Source organism: Mobula birostris, chromosome 11 (genome assembly GCF_030028105.1).
Source record: "Mobula birostris isolate sMobBir1 chromosome 11, sMobBir1.hap1, whole genome shotgun sequence".
Lineage (NCBI taxonomy): Eukaryota > Metazoa > Chordata > Chondrichthyes > Myliobatiformes > Myliobatidae > Mobula > Mobula birostris.
Genome location: NC_092380.1, coordinates 73655166 through 73673245, shown reverse-complemented (window position 1 = coordinate 73673245; position 18080 = coordinate 73655166). Strand labels below are relative to the sequence as shown.

Sequence of the window (18080 nt, the reverse complement as noted above, 5' to 3'; positions counted from 1 at the left end):
ACAATAGGAAGCATGTGATTGCGGTGGAGGAGGTGCTGAGGAAATTCACCAGAATGTTGCCTGGTTTAAAAGACTTTAGTCATGGCTTGATTTGTTTTCTCCTGAGGGAAGGAAATTGGGAGGTTATCTGATAGGTTTATAAAATTCTGAGAGGATTAGATAGGATAGATCGTCAAAATCTTTTCCTTGGATAAGGGAAGGAAAAGCATAGTTTCAAGATGAGAAGGAGTTTTAAAGGTGATCTGGGGGGTAATTTTTTTTTTTACAAGGAGGATGATTGATATCTGGAACTTGGGGCCAGGAGGGGAGGTGGAATTAGATAAAATCACTGTTAAGGAGATCTCCTGTCCCATGATCCTCTCATATCCCTTTTGCCAATCACCTGTCCAGCTCTTGGCTCCATCCCTCCACCTCCTGTCTTCTCCTATCATTTTGGATCTCCCCCTCCTCCTCCCACTTTCAAATCTCTTACTAACTCTTCCTTCAGTTAGTCCTGACGAAGGGTCTTGGCCTGAAACGTCGACTGTACCTCTTCCTGGAGATGCTGCCTGGCCTGCTGTGTTCACCAGCAACTTTGATGTGTGTTGCTTGAATTTCCAGCATCTGCAGAATTCCTGTTGTTAAGGAGACATTTATATAGATACTTAAATTAAGAAGAGTAGAAGGGTGAGGCTCTAATGCAGGTAAAATGGAGTTTATGCAGATGAATAAAAATGTTGGCGTAGGAATAATAGGCAAAATGCCCCCTCTCTGTACGACACAACTTTGTGATTCTATGATTGTACAATCAGCTAGACTTTAAAACCCACTGTCATCGTTCTAACATTCGTAAAAAATTACAGAGCAAAAACCAACCATTAGTCACTGGCAATGAAGTTATTGGCAGAGCTGCTATGCATTTTTAACAATTCTGTTCTTATGGTATTCTGCTTGATCCTGTTACTCCCTCTTAAAGTTGAGCACAAAGCAATAAAATTCCTTGTGGCATTATGGAAAAATATCAAACAAGCTAAATCACCAGATTATTGAATTAGCCTTATTAAATTGACAAAGTAATTCAATGCTGTTTCAAAAAGGACATTTTGATACAGAGGTTAGCATATCTGCAGAGCTGCTGGATGCAGGTGAAAAATCTACTTCAAAATTACACTGTCCACAGAGAGTTAAACAGTAATATGAAGGTGAGAGGAGAGTTGGGAAAAGAAGGGAGTGGAGAGTGAGATGTGGGGAAGTGAATTAACAGAAAGCGGGAAGAAGATAACAAAGAGGAAAAAATTGAGTGAAAGGCTTATTAAGCTGAGGCAGGAAAAATGCAGAGATGGAGGGATGTACTTGGTAGGATGCTGGATTGTAAGAGAATAACTGATCCTTATACCATGATTCGTTTCAACAGGTAATGTCTAACAAATCTTATAGTTTTTTGAGGAAGTTACCAGGAAAGTGGATGAAGGCAAAACAATGGATATTTTCTACGTGGACTTTAGTAAGGTATTTGAAAAGGTTCCACGTAGGAGGCTGGTCAAGAAGGTTCAGTCACTCGGCATTCGGGTTGAAGTAGTGAATTGGTTTGGACATTGGCTTTCTGGGAGAATCCAGAGAGTAGTCATGGAGGATTGCCTCTCTGACTGGAGGCCTGTGAGTAGTAGTGTATCGCAGGGTTTGGTGCTGGGTCCTTTGTTGTCTGTCGTCTATATCAGTGATCCGGATGGTAATGTGGTTAACTGGATCAGCAAATTTGAGGATGACACCAAGATTGGGGGTTTAGTGGACAATGAGCAAGGCTATCATGCTTGCAGAGGAAAATACATCAGCTGAAAAAATGGACGGAAAAATGGCAAATGGAAATTAATGCAGACAAGCATGAGGTTTTGCACTTCAGTAGGACCCAGCAGTGGTAGGTCTGACACAGTGAACAGTTTAGCATTTACTAAATAGAACAAAGTATCCCACATCACCACTTGAAGAATGGCAGTGAGATTTCCTGACGTTCCTTCGAACCTTATTGAAAATGGTAACTCAGATAAATATTTAAGTTGAGTAGTCAAATTGTAGAGCGCTATTTTCCACAAACAACACTTTTTAATGTACACTATCTGTACGGTTTATCATATGGGCTGTAGATCACTTTGCAGCTAAATAACAAAAGATACTGTGTAAATGCAAGCCTATTTTTCCTTTTTTACATGATCTTTCACAAATGTGCTTTTGGCAAAAGTGAGCATTCAGTACTTTCAGTTAGACTATCTTGGAGAAGGTTTCTATATGTTAGTTGAAAATCAACCAAAACTACCTGTAACAGAGAAATTCTCCATGTAAAAGCATCATATTCAAATTAGGATAAGCAGCAGTTTGTTAGCTCCCCATCATGACAAAATTTATCCTGTATTTCTCAAAACATGTGAAGGAAACGTTCACTCCATATGGCCCTGATGTTTCCTGAAAACAAAAATAATCTCTTTCAGAGTCATAACTTATTCTTTGATATTGTAGATAAGCACTAATTGTATTCTATTTCTGGTATAGGAAGAGACAGTTCAGATCTTAATTATGACAGATATTCTTAGATATTTTGTATCAATTTAGTTCACTGGTATTTTTGTAATCTAGCTTCAATGATATTGTATTGTATTCAGTCTGCGATTTATCACGGGGGGATGGATAATTATAGCTTTACATCCTGAAAGCTGCTTGAAATTTTCAGTATTGATTGCAATGAAGTCATTTTCACTCAGTTCTGACCTCTCACAAGTATGTTTACCTAAGAGTGAAGGAGATTGCCGTAATGCAAAAAAATCGACACAATAAAGTGGGACATTTAGAATGTTTTGAACAGCTTCAGTTTTGTTTTCTAAGGATGTCTTTGTACCTAATACTTCTAAGCAGGAATTCAAATACAATTCAAATATGTTAATTATATATGTACAGATTTTTGTCAATGTTATCTTGAAATGAAGTTGTAATTTTAAAGCTTTAGAGCAGAATGTAGAAGAAGTTGGTGTGTGTGTTAACCATAACAAGAGGAATCCTCACCATTCTTTGTGTTTCCATGGTTAAGCATGACCCTTGTACTTGTAGCCTTCAACCATTTTTTCCAATAGCTAACAAGGTAAAGCATAGGAAGCAGTTCTATAGCAACAACGAACATGTTGGAGGAATTCAGCAGGTCAGACAGTGTCTATGAAAGGTAATGAGCAGTCGATTGTCCATTTCCCTCCACAGATGCTACCTGACTCATTGGGTTTCTTGTGTGTTTTGTATGTTGGTCCAGGTTTTCAGCATCTGTGCTCTCTTGTGTCTCCAGATCCATTTCTATCTGGTTTTTTGCCAGAAAACACACATTGAGAACTACACGAATACAGTTATTAAGGACACATGTCTATCACAATTTGTTTTTGTTTACTAATCAGTCAAGCTTAGACACAGCTAACTTCTCTACCTAGCCCCTGAATTATTCTCTCTCTATTTTGTTAAGTTTCAAAGAGGATTGATGAAGGTAACATAGTAGATGTTATCTCACAAATTTTCAGAAGAAAATTAACTTGCCCCTTATCTAAGAAAGAATGTGCTGACATCATAGAGGGTTCAAAGGAGGTTGACAAAAATGATTCCGAGATTGAAAGGCTTGTCATATGAAGAGCATTTGATGGCTCTAGGCCGGTACTCATTGGAATTCATAAGAATGAGGGGTAACCTAAATAAAACCTGTTGAATGCTGAAAGGACTCAATAGAGTGGATGTGGAGAGCATATTTTCTGTGGTGGGAGAGTCCAGAGAACACAGCCTCAGAATTGACGGCATCTTTTTAGCACAGAGATTAGGAGGAATTTCCTTACCCAGAGAGGTGTGAATCTGTGCAATTCATTGCTACAGGTGGCTGAGGAGGCCAAACATTTAGTTATATTTAAGGCAGAGGCTGATAGATTCTTAATTAGTCAGGACATGAGGGGCCGGGAGAGGCAGGAGATTGGGACTAAGAGGGAAAGTGGATCAGCCATTATGAAATGGCAGAGCTGACTTGATGGGCCAAATGGCCTATTTCTGCTCCTATATCTTATGGTCTGATGGCCCTAACAGGCTGAATAAAATTTCTGTCTGAAGAATTGTTAGCAAAAATGAAACTCGTCAATTTGAAGAGTCATTGAAGGCATGGATAAGAATTTGGCTTAGGAATGAAAGGCAGGGGGCCAGACCAAGTAATTGAAATTCTGACTAGAGAAAGGCAGACAATAGTCTTTCCCATGGGCAGGTGCTGGAATTGCTGCTAATTTTGATATTCATCAATAACTTGCATATTGGTTTAAAAGGTAAAATTTCCATTTATGTATGTGACATAAGTTAGTAGGAGTTGTACAAATGAGGGCATTTTTTTTTTTGTGGTCACAAGGTGAAATGCAGATGTGCCGAGCAATAGGTCTTTTTGAAAAGAGGAACAAGGACGATAATGGAGGCAAAAGATCACAACTTTACTAAAGTGAAATAAACAGAGAGATCTGAATGTGCACTGAGAGAAGGCAAGGTAGTACCAGAATTCAATTAGGAAACCATATGAGATCTTGGGCTTTAGGACTGCATAAGGTCATGTTGAACCTTTAAAATAAATCCATTTAGACTTCATGTAAAATATTGCAAACATTTGGAAGATTTAGGCTGTAAAGTGAGATTTAACTTGCCATTGGTGGTCTCTACTGCTTGTTAGTACTGAGGAATCAGTGTACAAGTCTGCTGTAGCTGGTTCATAACTCTGCCTTTAGTTCTATATCAGTACCTCCCAACCTTGTTTAGCCCACCACCCCAATAAAGAACCTCCATACTTTCCAATGCCCCTCTTAGGCACAACATAATTTCAGGCACCCCCATAGTGTAAAAACATGTTTACCATATGCTAACATGAGAAGAATGGTTCTGCTTTAAATTTTTATTTGTCTTTAGATCTAGCTTACACAGTACCTGTATGCTGTACAGCAGCTTCGATGCCAATGTGATCTTTCAGCTTGACGGTTTTTAGCAAGAGTTGAAATATCTGGTTCAAGTTGTGACAGCAAAAGCCTTAAGTCCCCATGTGTAACAATGTCCAAGCAGTTTCTGTTTTTTTTTGTGAGTATGTGGTTCACTGCACTGAAGCCTCTTTCAACCAGGTAGGAGGACGGAAATGCAATGAAGAACAGTTTGGCTCTTCTTGAAAGACCATGAAACTTCATATGACTATGTAGCCAAATACCACAAAAGCCAACATTTTTGAAAAGTGTTTTTGCTTCTTCGTTCTGAATTTTGATCGTTTATTCTTGCAAGCTCATTTCTTGTTCTTTCACCTTGCAAAGTAATAGGTTAATTACCCAGTCCAGAATTTCCAGATCGTTAAACTCCTTGAATCCATTCTGAAAATCCTTCTTCAGTGACTGCAGTGTAAGCAGTGCTCTTGCAAATCACCATCTGTAAAAGGGAGTGCCATACTTCTCATGTAGGGAAACTGAGAACATTCTTCTCCCAATGATTTGTTCTTTTTTTTCCAATTTTCTGATAAAAGTGGACACTGCACTTTTGGCCTGGATTAAATTGAAATTCTCTCCCTGCAGTTTCATATTTAGTCTGTTCATTTTGTCATACAGATTGGCTAGGTATGCCACATCTCCACGTAAAAGTTTGATCTTGTTTAACAAGCTCTTGTCAACTTTGATCAAAAATTCAACCAGTGTCAAAAAGATCAATAAAAGATTTTAAGCAGCAGCCTTTTGACAGCCAATGCACTTCAGTGTGAAGAAGCAAGTGTTCGAGCTCTATTCTCTGTTTAATTTAATGAGCTTTAATTTTGTTTATAGCAGATATTACAAGAGGCACGCTTGACAAAAGTCACTCCCTGCAGTTTTTGGCTGTGAGATTTGACGATGAATTACGCAATGGATTGTAAACAGGCTTGGAATTTCTTTTTTCATAAATGCCACTAAACCAGCTTGGTGACCTGTCATATATGGTGCTCCATCTGTTGCACAAGAAATCATGTTCCTAATTCCATTTTGAGCTCATCAGAGATTGATTCTCTGCTGATATTTCTTTTTAACTTTTTGTTGTTGTTCAGTCGTTAAGTCGAGTCTGACTCTTCATGACCTCATGGACCATAGGGCCCAGAGGGTTTTCATGGCAAGAGATGGAAGTAGATTGCCAGGCCTTTCTTCCGTGCAGATACTGCTACTGGCCAGGTTGGGACCCGGCTGGGTTTGAACTCAAAACCGTCTGCCTTGAAGTCCAGTCCTGATGCCACTACTCCACCAGCCAGCCTTTTTAACTTTTTACAGAAGAGTATCTCTTCAAAAACTTTTCCATTTGTGATATTAGCCATTAGCAATGCCTCATTGTCTTGCACAGTTGACTCATCCAGTTGCATCCCAAATCCTGTCTATTGTAGCTCTGTGCATAGTTAATACTCAATGTCTTTACTCATTTCGTCAATACGATGAGCTACAGAGTTATTACTCAGAGGAATTGATTTTAAAATACTGGTATCCATTTTGAGAACAGTGGTGAGCACTTTCGATACAGCGGGCATTATTAATCTTTCACCAGCTGTATGAGATTTTCCACACTTTGCTATCATTTTGGAAATGTTATAAGAAGCAATGAGATCACCATCAAGGTCACTTTTGGCTTTCTTGGCAAATGACTGGAGTGTGCAACACTTTTCAAGTGCTTCTTTCATCTTCTGGAACTGAGTAATACCATAAGTAGCCTTTTCAGGGTGTCTTTTACGGAAGTGATCCTGCAATCTTAATGGTTCCATGCCTTTATGAGGTGGTACATTGGGCGTCGCTGATCTGGCAGGAACAGAATAAAACCATACTCCAGATGTGTAACATTGTATTGATGCACCTACTGTAGTTTCTGTTTCTTAGCAGAATGAGAATTTAAGGCTTCACCAGCAGTGGCTATCTAAGGTATGGCAGGTATGGCACGTGCCCTGGGCGCCACTTGACGGGGGGCGCCACTGAGCAGTTTCTATTAAAGTCAGACAAGCCATCTTCGGATAGTGAAAAAAGAATTTTCTTCAGCTGTATGATCTGTCTTTGATTATCATGGGTGAGAAGCACTAGGATGGCCTTATTTCAGAGCATTGTGTAAGAAGACCATGAAACGTTTCTTCACGAAGATGAAGGAAAGTAGAGCTGAAGGATGGAAGAGACGAAAGTTGGAGGCAGAGGAAGCCAAGAAGTCGAGCAAGTTCTTTATGCCCTTCTTTGAAAAGCCCGGAACAAGTAGTTTGACGCGTTCCATGGAGTCGCCTGCACCTGCTACAAGTTTGTTAGAATCAGAAGTTGGATCAAGTACAAATGCGTCACAAGCCGAGGAGGTCAAGACGGATAAATCTGAGTATGACGAGATTAAAAGTGAAGCTGCCACAGAGAACGTGGACATGACAGGAGGGGAAGACGATGATGGTGGTGGTGATGTTGAGTTTATTGATGAGATTTTACCTGACGAGATTGAACCTGATGACACTGAACCTAGTGAACTGGATGGTGTCAAAGAACCTCGAACTGTCATACCAGAAGTGATTGAACAGCATGACATTGAGTTTCTGAAGTTCAACAAGGATACTGGGAAAAGCAATTATGCCTGACACGTTGAAAACAGATATAATAAAGCTGGGTTCGAAGTATTTCCAGAACAATTTGGGGCCTTTCCTACCAACAAGTAACTGCTCAATGAACAAAACTTGGTTCAAGAGGAAATTGAGAAATAGTTGCGGTGAGGGAGTGACTCGCTCATGACTGGTCTATTCCCCTTCTAAAAAGTCTGCATTTTGTATCTGTTGTCTTCTCTATTCCCAGTCAGACCATCAATCCTCATTGGAGCAGGAAAGTGGATTCAACCAGTGGAAAGCACCTGAAAGGATTAGTGTTCATGCAAATGCCAAGAATCAACAGGAATGCTTCACACAGTGGAAAGAAATGGGAAGAAATTTAGCTGGAAACAGAGGAGTTATTGACTTGGTATTTCAGTCACGGATTGAGAAGGAAACTAAGAAGTGGCCTGATACCTTGACGAGAATCCTTCACTGCATAAAATTCCTTGCGACTCAGAACCTGGCTTTGCAAGGACACAGGGAGTCACTTCAGCTAGATGATGACTCCAATGTGAGAAATTTCCTTGGCTTCCTGAAACTACTGGCCATCTTTAACCCTGTCATAAAAGAACACCTCACTCATTTGGAAAGTCATCCTGGATCCACGTCTTATCTTTCATCAGATGTCTAGGATGAATTCATCCACATGATGACATCCACTATTTGCCAGAGTTTACTGAGAAGCATTCGTAAAGCCAAGTACTATGGTCTCATGTTCGACTTGACTCCTGATCAGGCACACCGTGAGCAGATGTCAGAAGTAGTGAGGTATGTGGAAGTTGATTTTGAGAGGAAAACAGTCTGTGTTAGAGAGACCTTCCTTGGTTTTATCCAGATAAGCCAGGAGGATGCTGAGAGCTTGGTTGAAGACATCTTGAAACAAATAGGGAAGGATGAAATGGAGCTACAAGATTGTCAGTCGCAGTACTATGACAATGCTACTGTGATGGCTGGACACAGAAGTGGTGTTCATCAAAGAATATATGAGAAAAACAACCTGGCAGTGTTTGTGAATTGTGACAATCACTCACTCAACTTGGTGGGTGTACATGCAGCCAAGCAGGATATAATGATGATCACGTTTTTTGGAACCATCAAAGCTCTCTACATGTTTTTCTCTTGTTCAACACAGCATTGGGAAAAACTCAAAAACGCCAAGCCTGTGGTTGTTAAGTCGGAGTCTGAAACCACGTGGAGTGCAAGGACAGAAGCAGTGAAGCCCGTCAACAAGTACCTTGAGGAGATACTTCAAAATCTCCAGGACACAATAGACAATGAAAACGGGACCAGTGAAACAAGAAGTGACACAAAGCAGCTGTACAACCGTATGTTGAGTTACGATTTTCTGATTTTGCTAGGATTTTGGAACAAAGTACTCATTCGCATTGACCATATTCAAAAGAGGCTGAAGGATCCTAGCATGAACTTCCACGATGCTACCTTGGATTTGAAAGCCCTCTGAGATCATTTTCATGATGAAAGAGAAGTGTTGGTCAGTGAGTCACTCGAAGAAAGAGTCGGTCTCTATCAAGAATGGAATATTGAAGTTGAAAGACATCAGAGATGAAAGAAACGAATGGATGGGCGAGGAGTTATAGTGAGAGGGATAGAGGGAGAAAAAAGAGAGGAAAAAAGGGGGAAAGAAAAAAAATAAGGGATGGGGTACAAAGGGGAGGTGGGGCATTAACAGGAGTTAGAGAAGTCAATGTTCATGCCATCAGGTTGGAGGCTATCCAGACGGAATATAAGGTGTTGTTCCTCCAACCTGAGTGTGGCTTCGTCTTGACAGTAGAGGAGGCCGTGGATAGACAGATCAGAATGGGAATGGGACGTGGAGTTAAAATATGTGGCCACTGGGAGATCCTGCTCTCTCTGGCGGACAGAGCATAGGTGTTCATCGAAATGATCTCCCAGTCTGCGTTGGGTCTCGCCAATATATAGAAGGCCACATCAGGAGCACTGGACGCAGTATATCGCCCCAGCCGACTCACAGGTGAAGTGTCGCCTCACCTGGAAGGACTGTCTGGGGCCCTGAATGGTGGTAAGGGAGGAAGTGTAAGGGCATGTGTAGCACTTGTTCCGCGTATTTCACGCACACCTGCTCTCACTCCATCCTCCCGCCACCCCACTAGGAATAGGGTTTCCCTGGTCTTCACCTACCACCCCACCAGCCTCCGGGTCCAACATATTATTCTCTGTAACTTCCACCACCTCCAACGGGATCCCACCACTAAGCACATCTTTCCCTCCCCTCCTCTCTCTGCTTTCCACAGGGATCACTCCCTACGCGACTCCCTTGTCCATTCGTCCTCCCCCCCCATCCCTCCCCACTGATCTCCCTCCTGGCACTTATCCTTGTAAGCAGAACAAGTGCTACACATGCCCTTACCCTTCCTCCCTTACCACCATTCAGGGCCCCAGACAGTCCTTCCAGGTGAGGTGACACTTCACCTGTGAGTTGGCTGGGGTGATATACTGCGTCCGATGCTCCCGATGTGGCCTTCTATATATTGGCGAGACCCGACGCAGACTGGGAGATCGTTTTGCTGAACACCTACGCTCTGTCCACCAGAGAAAGCAGGATATCCCAGTGGCCACACATTTTATTCCCACGTCCCATTCCCATTCTGGTTGGCGGAATACACTCAGGTTGGAGAACAACACCTTATATTCCGTCTGGGTAGCTTCCAACCTGATGGCATGAACATTGACTTCTCTAACTTCTGTTAATGCCCCACCTCCCCCTCGTACCCCATCTGTTAATGCCCCTCCTACCTATTGTACCCCATCCACTATTTATTTATTTTTCTTTCCCCTTTTTTTCTCTCTTTTTTCTCTCTCTTTTTTCTCCCTCTGTCCCTCTCACTGTAGCTGTTTGCCCATCCTCTGGGATTTTTCCCCCTCCCCTTTTCTTTCTCCCTAGGCCTCCCATCCCATGATCCTCTCCCTTCTCCAGCCTTGTAAACCTTTTGCCAATCAACTTTCTAGCTCTTGGCTCCATCCCTCCCCCTCCTGTCTTCTCCTATCATTTCAGATCTCCCCTCCCCCTCCCACTTTCAAATCTCTTACTATCTCTTCTTTCAGTTAGTCCTGACGAAGGGTCTCGGCCCGAAACGTCGACTGCACCCCTTCCTATAGATGCTGCCTGGCCTGCTGCATTCACCAGCACATTTTGTGTGAGAAACTGAAAAAACTGACTTTGATCACATCATAGACCAATTTGCATCAGTGAAAGCAGGGAAGGTGCAGTTATAATTTTCATGTAGTGCCATAATTTGTTAATTAAAAGATTAATGAGCTTGTATTTTTGAGCTGATATTATGGTAAAGTTATCTAAAAGATGGGTGTCAGATGTTTGGACGGGGCGCAATTTCAGTGCTTGCCATAGGCGCTATTTTCTGCAGATAAACCCCTGTTCACCAGCTTCAGACTGATAGAGATTGCATTGTATGTATTTATCCATCATTAATGGGGCTAAGTTAAAATAAAAATTAACACAAACTGGGAATGGCTATCAGATGTTGACGATGGCAGCGAGTTGACATGGACAGAATGATGGTAGCGGGATGCAAAGGAATGGCAAGGTGAAGCTGAAGACGATCGCAACAGCAAAAATTATGTTGTCAAGGATTCAGATTGGAATCTGAATGTTAGTTGGGATAAAGCTGGTGTTTGGCAAGCTACCTTTATATTATTCCAATTAATGTGATTGACCAATCACGTAAAATCTCATAATCCCCAAAGATGGTTCTTGACCGCACATTTAAAGCCGAGGTAGCTTTGAACACCTTGAGAGGAATCCTGGAGGTCAGCGGTTCACTGATTGGCTCTATTTCATCAAGCAACACACATAAAATGCTGGAGGAACTCAGCAAGCCAGGCAGCATCTATGGAAAAAAGTACAGTTGATGTTTCGGTCCGAAACTCTTCGGCAAGATGACCTGAGTTCCTCTAGCATTTTGTATGTGTTGCTTGGATTACCAGCATCTGTAGATTTTCTCTTGTTTGTGGCTCTATTTCACCGTTTGGTTCCAGACAGCGCTGTATCATTGCGTGACCTGTTTTCCGTAGATCTGCAGAGAAATTTGAAGGGGTGTACTTGGCTTGCCAACTGTTAAATTGCATGAACTCATTCCATGCCACAAGTCCAAAGGATCTGTTGGACACCCTGGTTGCTAATTTATGCATCCCCAATAACGTCTGTTTGGTTGGTAAGGTCCGATGAGATTGCTGAGTTTCAGCTGGTTGTGAAGACGAGTGCTCACCGCCCGCAGAGCTATGGTTCTTCCTGTGTTCCAGTGCCTCTTCCTTTTCTTTTTGGAAGTGCCTGTTCTGCAAATGGTTGGTCAGGTCTCGTGCCTAAAGTTACTATCCGCTTACCACCCACCCCTTCAACCCTTCTGAGGGTTTCAGCCCAAAACATCAACTGTATTTTTTCCCATAGATGCTGCCTGGCCTGCTGAGTTTCTCCAGCATTTTGTGTGTGTTGCTCAGACTTCCAGAATCTACAGATTTTCTCTTGTTTGTGAAGTGAGCTTACGATACTCATTAATGAAACTAAAGTACTTTGAATTTTCTTACAAACAGAATAATGCACTGTACAGAAAGATGGCCTATATGTTAACATTACTAGAACCAAACTTACATTGTATTGAAACAGGTGAAATTAATTAACTTTTCAAAACCAAAAGTTAGTGGACATCCATCCCATGATTATGGAGGGACAGCATCCACTTATATCACATATACTAATTCTGTCAAGAATTATTCAGGGAATATTTTATTCTGTTATACAGTTTGTGGGATGTCTTTGATTCCTTTTATTCTGGCCAGAATCCATTGCAAGTCCACCATCAAAGGTATGATGTTGCTGTGAGTTTGGCATTTAGGCAAGAAGAGAAGATGGAATAATGGAAGCATGGATAACTCGAGGAGTAGTATTGTGATGAGCAAAAAGGTGAGTCATAAGTGGGGAGAAAAGCTTTATCTATGATCACATGGTTAAGATCGGACCTGAGTAATGTCAGTTTTACTAAAGGAACACAATCATTAGAAGAGGATGATGTGCTCACACATGTCAAAAATAGCATAGATAATGCACTATACTTCACCATCACAAACACTTTGGGAGGATTGATTGGATCTGTGACAGGTACAGAGACTTGAATGCAGTGGTTCAGATAGCGAAATGGGAGAGCGATTGGCAAAATGTGTGGATTTTTAATCATTAACTTAGAATAAGGTTTACAAAAGAACTGGATCTCTCTCTGCAAATGCAACATGAATCCTGGCTGAATGAGGTAATGTGAACTGCTCATATAACCTGTGGAAAGTTACTTTGGCACATGTGAGATGCACATGGACTGGTCACCTCCTTGAAACAAAAATAAGAGGGAGCGATGTCGTGTTCTTTGCTTCAATTGCCTGTGAAATTATGTTACAGCTGAATGCAACAAAAGTTCCTGTACCAACTTTTTATGACCCTTAGCAAGATGACGCTCCTTACCTCAAAGTTTAGACTAGTGCAATTAGTTTGAACAATGCTCAATAGTATGGCAATATGCATCTTAAGATTTGAAGCAGAAGAATAAACCATGAAAAGAGTAAGAGAAGTTTACTTCTAAAATTACTTTTGTATGTTTCTGCATATCTGATTGTATACTATAGAGACTGTGGGCTGGATTAAGTATTGGCCAATCCGCGCTTCCAGAAACACTGAAAATATGTCCAGCTTGTCTTTTGATTTTGAAATTTAGTTATTTACATTTGATATTTTTATTTGCTTTTGTTCCACTTTTTATTAGTTATGGGTTTTTGACATACAAAAGTTTTTTTTATTGTTAAATGATATGAAAGTTAAGTTTAAATCTATACTGTATGTGCTTAAACAAAAACAAGTTAATTTGTTTGATAAAGGCTTTTGTGATCAAATTTGCCAGTGCTCAGAAATCACATTCATATGCATTGCTTGACAAAGTTGTCTTGTTCTGTGAGCTGCTCATAAAAATGACATTTTGATTCCTTGATTTATTAGTAGATTATTTATTTATAAATCCATTGGAAAAATGTAAATATGTGGTTTTCAATATGATGTGCTAACAGTTCATAACCTTTCTACAACCTGGTTTTATGCCACATTTCAAGTATAAAGGAAAAGATTTCAGAGTTTTGCATGTTAGAATAATACTATCCAGGCATTAAGAGGAGGTTCTAATTGTGTATAATAGTGCCAAGAATATAAATTTAGGTACTGTTTTAAACACAAGGAAATTTATTCATACTGCAGAATACAAGGATGCAGATTGTTAATATACTAGACTCTCAGAGTTAGATGTATGAACTGGTTTACACTATAGTAGGTGACGTCTCAGCTAAAATCAGACTAACAATTTCAAAGAAAGATCTCAATATTTGTTGTGCCTATATGCACACAGTCTGAATACCTGGCTGCAGTTTGTTAACATTTGATATGCAGTAGTTTGTTTCTTCTTGAGGAGAGCTGGACTTATGCTAGATTCAGACACTTTGGCTGCTGGTGAAGTTGTGTGTAATAACGATACTTCATTAATTTAGTAAGCTATCTCCGTGGATAGGTAGAAAACCTGAATACTGTAGGTGGATATGTTGACAACTTTATGTGTGGGTAGGATCTTATATAGTTTTACTGATGTACTTAAATTTAGATGCTCAGGATGAAACTAAAGGGATTTCCAAACCAAGTCTTGAATCTGAAACCCATCCATGTCCACCCCCACCCCCTAAAAGATCAATTGATCTTAATTGATCCAGATTTTGTCATCTTATTGTATAAATGAAAACAAAGTAAAACTGTATTCATGTGATATGTAGTGAAATCTAAAGCGTGAAAAGAGATGTGACACTGTTTGTGTCAATCCTTTCATGAATATGGAGGAGGTGTTCTTTGTAGAGAAACCCACAACCTACATAAGACAATAATTTATTAATGAGTAAAACAGTCAAACTGTACAATTTGTGATAATGTAAGGACATGTCTAATCAGCGCTCTTCTATCTTTATTGCAAATAAGTGCAAATATTCTGTTTTAGGTTTTCTATTACGCATATGTTAAGTCATTCACTAAGCATAATCACAGCAGGAATTTAAAAAAGTGTTATTCCTTTCAGTGTTGAATACTTTTGTAATGATTCTCATTGTGTAAAAACAGAATAAAATGGAAATATTCTATTTTTTTCAAGTGATGCCATTTTTAACAAGCCACTCAGTGACTCAAGAGTAGACAGCCACAACAGTTTTCAATCCAGAAGTAACTCAGCTGAAACTTCATACCGTAAAAATAAATCTACAAAGTAGATTAAGACAAAACATCATGACTTAGAGATTCATAGAGTTGTGTGGTATGGAACGACGCGCTTCTGCCCTCTGAGTCTGCACGTACCATTAAGCAGCCAGGGGCAACTTACAGAGATGAATTGAACTACCACCTCGAATGGCTTTGTGATGTAGGGGGAAATAAGTACCTGGACAAAATCAAGGAAGGTCATAGGGAGAACTGGCAAAATCCACACGCAGCATTGAAAGTTAGGACTGAACCCAGGTTATTATCAGTAGCCCTGTTGGCTGCAGCACCATATGTTTCTCCAAAACACACGAGGGGATGCCAAACATCCGGCGGTCTGATAGAACAAGTCCTGCCGCATTGTTTACTGTTGACACTGTGAGGGATGAGCACATTAGGTCAGCTGGGCAGATGTCAGGTGTATAATGACAGGGAGACCACCAGTTTGCCTCTGAAAGTTGGGAATTTTCTGTGGGGACTTACTATTTCATTGGAGATTTACCTCCATCTCCTTGTCCCTATCTCCAAATGATTTCCTCCTACAATAGTCATTGTCCCTTATCCAGGATGCTCTATTATTTGCCAGATAAAGAGGGATAGAATTATATGAGTGTTAGGGAGATATGGACTAAATAGGATTTATCCCAGGCTGTTACAGGAGCCAAGGGAAGATTTTGCTGGGGCACTGACTGTGACATTTAAACATTTGTTGGACACAAGTGAGGTACCAGGTAACTGGAGGATGGCATATTTAGTCCCCACTTTCAATAAAGGCCACAGGGAAAAACCTAGTAACTATAGACCTGTGAACATAATATCAATGGCAGAGAAAATACTTTATACTTTATTGTCGCCAAACAATTGATACTAGAACATACAATCATCACAGCGATACTTGATTCTGCGCTTCCCGCTCCCTGGATTACAAATCGATGGTGAATATTAAAAATTTAAATTATAAATCATAAATAGAAAATAGAAAAATGGAAGGTAAGGTAGTGCAAAAAAAAAAACCAAGAGGCAGGTCCGGATATTTGAAGGATACGGTCCAGATCAGAGTCATGCTGGAAAATGCTGGAAAAAAGGGAGATTAAGGCCATAAGACCATAAAGCATAGATGCAGAATTAGGCCATTTGGCCCATCAAGTCTGCTCTGCCCTTCAATCATGGTTGATCCTTTTATCCCTCCTCAGCCCCACTCCCCAGCCTTCTTCCCCTTAACTTTGATGCCGAGAATCCTCTCCAATCCATTTCTCCCCATGCAAGCGGGAAATATTGAGCCTGATATCTACCCTCTTGTTATTATCAAATTACATACGTGTCACTATATACTATCTTGAGATTCATTTTCCTGCAGGCATCCACAGAAAAATAAAGCAACACAATAGAATTTATGAAAAGCAACACAGAAGCACAACTAACAAACCAATGTGCAAACAAAGGCAAACTGTGCATTAAACTAAACTAATAAATACTAGTGAGAACATATGTTCTAGAAAGTGAGCCTCATGGAATCGGTTCAGAGTTGTGATGAGTGAAATTATCCACACTGGTTCAGGAGCCTGATGGTTGTACGTTTCCTGAACCTGATGGTGTGGGACCTAAGGTACAAAGTTCAAAGTTCAAAGCAAATTTTATTATCAGAGTACATATATGTTACTACATATACCTGCTGAACCTCCTGCCGGATGGTAATAGCGAGAAGAGAGCACGCCCTGATAAAGACCCTGATAAATGGTGAAAAGCAGGAATCAGTAGAGGAGGAAACAGGGTGTTTGGAGACCTGAACGGGGATCATTACAATGTCACAGACAAGTACAGCGAGGCCAGTGGAATGCTGTTCTTTATCAGAATTACTGACAAATATTGTGACATTCGTTGTCTTGCAATAGCAGTCTACCGAACAGGAAAACAAAGGAATATAAATTTTACTAAGATAAAAAATAAAGCAAAATTCTGATAATCTGGGACTTTGGTGCTTGACTCTCCAGATCACTGGTTGCCACTCCTATTTATTACTAAATACATTTTTGTTTACTTATTTGAGTATCTCTTTTTCTTCAGCCCTTTACAGTACTGTGCAAAAGTCTTCGGCACATATACTGTATATACCGTAGCTTTTGCACTTTTGCACAGTACTGTATTCATCAATGAGGAGCAGACAGGGAGTTTGTAAATCTGGCAGGAGCAAAGGATGTTGGGAATGGTGAGGGTGGAGTGCTGTGGGAGGGGTGTGGGACAGGTGGCAGAGAGGGAGTGCCAGGGGGAGGGAGGTTGGTGTGGGTGCGGACGCACCCAGCCCTGAGGCACCAGGCAAGGTTATTTGATTCTAAACAATTGGTTTATTGATCATTACAGAATGTCTCTCTGGTGCTTTCCGTTCCCTATCATCTTCCTTGCCCCTTTTCCCAGCCATGATTCCCCTCTCCCTGTCCCCTTCCTACTCTCAGTCCACAATAGGGATCCAAATCAGAATCAGGTTTATCATCACTCACATACGTCATTAATTTTTTTTTAGTGGCAGCAGTAAAATGCAAAACATAAAATTACTGCAGTACTGTGCAGAAGTCTAAGGCTCCCTAGCTATATGCGTATATGTGCCTAAGACTCTTTCCCAGGACTGTACCTCTTCCATCTTTCCCTCCTCCCCCACCCACCCATCTTCCCCTTCACCTGATCCCCTCCCAATCTGCCAGCCCATACTCCCCACTCCCTCGCCCACCCCCTCACACCGCCTTCCTGCCCCCCTCCCCTCCAGTGAAGGGTCTCGGTTTGATAGGTTGACTGTCTATTCGACTCCACAGATGTTGCCTGACCTTCTGAGTGCCTCCAGCACATTGTGTGTGTTGCTCCTTTATTTCACTTGCTCTTAAAACACATTACACACATGGTACATTAACGTATTTTCCGGTAAGAAGGGACTATACAAACATTGAGGAACTCAGCAGGTCAGGCACCATCCATGGAGAAAAGTAAACAGTATATGTTTTGGGCTGAGACCCTTCATTGGGACCGGAAAGGAAGGGGAGAGGAGCCAGACTAGGAAGGTGGGGGAAGGAGAGGAAGAAGTACAAAATGGCAGGTGGTAGGTGAAACCAGGAAAAGGGGAGATGTGAAGTAAAGAGCCGAGAAGTGAATAGTGAAAGA

The 18080-nt window shown here is 40.9% G+C and overlaps 1 protein-coding gene across 3 annotated transcripts in view; it reads left to right on the top strand.

Moving 5' to 3' along the window:
• Window positions 1-18080, top strand: part of LOC140205185 (protein inscuteable homolog) — a 311027-nt gene that overhangs the window by 121611 nt on the left and 171336 nt on the right. The window lies entirely within an intron of this gene.